The following is a 4,483-nucleotide window of genomic DNA, read 5'->3' as shown; positions in this document are numbered from 1 at the left end:
ATGGCCATTCTCCCAAAACTGTTATACAGATTCAATGCAATCCCAATAGAAATACCATCAACATACCTTATAGATCTAGAGAAATCACTCCTAAATTTCATCTGGAACCAGAAGAGACCTAGAATCGCAAAGGCAATTCTAAGCAGCAAAGACAAAGCAGGAGGCATCACAATCCCTGACTTGAAGTTATACTACAAAGCAACAGTAGTAAAATCAACATGGTATTGGAATCAAAACAGAGCTGAAGATCAGTGGAATAGATTAGAAGATACAACCACAACTACGAACACACTCAACCACCTTATTTTTGATAAAGGAGCCAAGCAGGTTCACTGGAAGAACGACAGTCTCTTTAATAAATGGTGCTGGAAAAACTGGCTCTCCATTTGCCGAAAACTAAAGCTAGACCCATGTCTATCACCATGTACTAAATTAAAATGTAAATGGGTCAAAGATCTGAATATTAAAACAGAAACACTAAATCTATTGGAAGACAAAATAGGTAGAAACCTTGGAGACATAGGAGTAGGTAAAGAATTCATGAACAGGACTCAAACCGCACGGGAAATACTTCCCAGAATCAATAACTGGGACCACTTCTTATTAAAAAGTTTCTGCATGTCAAAAGAAATCTCCAGCATAGTGAAAAGAAAACCCACAAACTGGGAAAAGATTTTAGTGAACTCTCTCTCAGACAAGGGCCTCTTGTCTAAACCATACAAAGAATTAAAGAAACTCAGACCTCGGAAATTCAAAGATCCAATCCAAAAATGGGCATCTGAGATGAATATGCAATTCTCAGATGAAGAAATGCAAATGGCAAATAAATACATGAAAAAATGCTCATCATCATTGGTCATTAGAGAAATGCAAATTAAAACCACACTGAGATACCATCTCACTCCTGAAAGAATGGCCAGGATCAAGAAAACCGACAACAAATGCTGGAGAGGCTGTGGGGAAAAAGGAACTCTCCTGCACTGCTGGTGGGAGTGTAGACTGGTACAGCCTTTGTGGAGATCTGTCTGGAGATTTCTCAAAAAGTTGGGACTGGAAATCCCATTTATTCCAGCTATTCCACTTCTAGGCATATTCCCAGAAGAACTGAAAGCATCATACCACAGTGATATATGTGCACCTATGTTTATAGCAGCACAATTTGTAATCGCCAGATCTTGGAAACAACCCAAGTGCCCATCAACTGAGGAATGGATAAAAAAGTTGTGATATTTCTATACAATGGAGTATTATTCAGCTATAAAGAAGGATCACATTGAGATATTTATCAATAAATGGGCACAGCTTGAGACCATACTCATAAGTGAAATAAATCAATCTCGCATGTGTGAATACCGAATAGTTTCCCTAATGTAAGTAATGATTCAAATATATAAAAATATGTGGTAATCATGATTCCCCATTAGGTGGCCTTGAAGCCTTATAAAGTTTTCACTCATTAATTAGAAAGGCTTTATTCTGGGCTTCTTGATATGAAAATATTTGAAGCTAGAGTATATGAAGTTTTACCCAAATATTTCAAGGAAAAAGACACTATGGTAACTACTATTAAGTCAGGTTATAAGGTGGTGAAGTACTAGGTTATTGAAACAGTCATGCTGTGACCTCTATTGTTATATTGTTATGTCCTGTTTTATCTCAATCTCCCCCTTATTGTTTCAAAAAAATTATTTAGTCATTTCTTATGTTTGTCTTAAAGAAAAAATTCAAAAAAATTAGGATATATAAATAGTAACTCTTTTCGATTTCCTATTAACTTGTTTTGAAGTCCTGTAGTACTCCCACGATCTTGTTTTGACTGATTAGACTCTGTTCCATTCTATATGATAGTATCAAGTTTGAAGACATAGGCAACTACTTTGAAGACAATAAGATTCACTAAGATACCCATTCTGGTTTGACTATTGTCTTCTTTGGAAGTCCTGTAATGTTTACAATGCCTAAGTTTTATTGGTCTTGTTCTCTACTGTTTTGTCCAACTTTATAATATCTAATAAGATAGACAATTCTTTTTAAGGAAACAAGGGACATCGTTGATAACCATTGTTGATAAACTTGTACTCTGTTCTACACCATGTGCTACGTCTATCCTTGGTATTGACTGACAGCTTTGTTTTGCCATATTTGACTGTATTCTTCCCCCCCCCAAAGAAAGTAATAAGCACTAAGGAGTAATAAAATCCAAGATGTGTAAATTTTGTTGTAAAAAAGAGAGGGAAAAAAAAAAAAGAAAAGGAGCTCTAACGGACATAACAGCAAGTGTGTTTGGGGGTGTTAAATAGCTGACTTTATCAATGTTTTTGGAACATTGAACACAGCTGTTTGCAGTCTCCCTGTTTGAATGTCCACCTTGTGTTCTTTGATACTGTGATGTGAGGAACTATTTTCAAGAAAATAGTGTGTAATCTACTAGCAGGTAATTTCTTACTGTTATGGTTTTTTGTTTTGTTTTGTTTTGTTTTGTTTTGTAGTTCTGTATTGTGTGTACCCTTACGCCGCTTTGGTTTGTTTTGTGTTTTTCTCTTTTTCCTCTTAAATAAAAAAAAAAAAAAAAAAAAAAAAAAAGAAGTAATAAATGCTGTAGGAGCAATAAAACCCAAAATGTATAATTGTTATTATAAAAAAGAGAGGGATAGAAAGTACTCTAAAGGATATAACTGCATATATGTTTAAGTGTGTAAGATAGATAACCATATTACTAAGTTTTATTGGATCATTGAACAGAACTGTTTGCACTCTCACTGTTTGAATATCCACTTTTTATGCTTTAATTTTGAAACTTGAACAACTGTTTGTAAGATGGCAATATGTAATTTATCAACTAGTGATTTCTGTTTATTGTCTTGAAATTCTGTATTATTTCTACCCTTTTTTCTGTTTTGCTTTTTTTCTCTCTAAATAAAATTTTAGAGTGATGATTTCAAGTGAAAAGACAACAACAAATTATCAGGACATATGCTAACAGCTTCTTTGTCATGGGTAGACAATTATAAAAGACATTAAAGTACAGCCTATAAAATGATTAATTGGTATAGAAAAGCCCGCTTTCACATTTTTTTTATTTTATTGAAAAAATTCTAGTTATCACAAAATATAAGGAGTCTAACATGGATTTATATTATAAGAAGTGATGTTAGCAGTTAGCCAAATTTACATCTCAGTTAACATAACAGAAAAATGGACTGACTTGCCCAGTGCCACATAGATAGCTGTAGGCATAAGCAGAAACCAGAATGTCTGGTTTTCCTTTTTCCTGCTACTTTTTTGGTGCTTGTCTGCCTCATGGAGATTTTCAAAACCCTGAGGCAGGAGGATTGCAAATTTGAATTTAGCCCGGTCAACTTAGTGATTTAGTGAGGCTCTGTCTCAAAATCAAAAAAGGGATGAGATATAGTTCGTAGTGAAGGCCCTGGATTTAATCCCCAGTACTACAAAACAAAAACAAGAACAAAAGCAAAAACAAACGAACATCAAGACTAAACTCTGTGAGTGCCTCAGGTTTTCGCCACATAGATGTAGATCAAACCAGAAGTAAGAAAGTGAAGAGTGGTGAATCCTCCCGTCCTGTTTGAAAGCATTAACATTCAAATGCATAAAGCATTATGATAGCCAACTCATGTAAACTAAAAGAAGTCCACATGACAACCAGTTGTCCTTTGAGGCAATAATGGCATTGATTGCTGCTTAGTTATATTCAGTGTCTAAAATTGGTTCATATTGCTGTGTTTATAAAAGGAATGCAATTTTAATTAAAGACTAGATATTTGTGCTGCATAATAAATTTTAAGTACAAATGCATAAAGAATTCTGAATAATTAAAAATATACCCACCATTCCTAGGATTGAAGTTTTTAATCAATAGCATCAGAAGCCTCGCTGGAGTTTGTTTAATCCATCCAATCAGCAGTCTCTAGGGTCACTCAGTGCTGTAGAGCTGTATTGTGCCTGACCAAACTGTAAAGCTACATGCTTTTTTATGCTGAGAAAAAGAAAATCTTTGATGGTTGACAATCTGCATGCACAAAGTAGATGATGGCATGAATGTGTTTTACTACTTATTTTTAAAAACTGAATCTTCTATCCACATAAAAATACCCTAAAATTTCAGAGTACAAGAAAAACCAAATCATATGCCACAACAATTCTGTTTAAATGTCTCGGGTGTCATGTTATTATTATAATAGTTACCATTTATGACTGAAAATTAAAGCATTTCTCAAAAGTCATTTTATTCCAAAATAGGCAAGGCGGTGGCAGGGTAATTGTTTGGTGAGTTTACTGACAAATGTTTGTTGAAAATATACTTGCACGCAAGACTTTGGAGATACAAAACAGTGTATTAAAATGTGTGGTCTTGCTATGACAGAGTTCACTTTGGGTGAATAGAAGTGAGTGAATTATAACCGTCAGGTATGTGTCATAGTGATATGGGTTTTCATGTAACTGAAAAATAAACACTGCAATG

The sequence above is a fragment of the Cavia porcellus genome, unplaced genomic scaffold (assembly GCF_034190915.1).
Source record: "Cavia porcellus strain 051 isolate PalLab524CR breed Dunkin Hartley unplaced genomic scaffold, mCavPor4.1 scaffold_5, whole genome shotgun sequence".
Taxonomy (NCBI): Eukaryota; Metazoa; Chordata; class Mammalia; order Rodentia; family Caviidae; genus Cavia; species Cavia porcellus.
Note: the sequence above shows the minus strand (reverse complement) of the source record.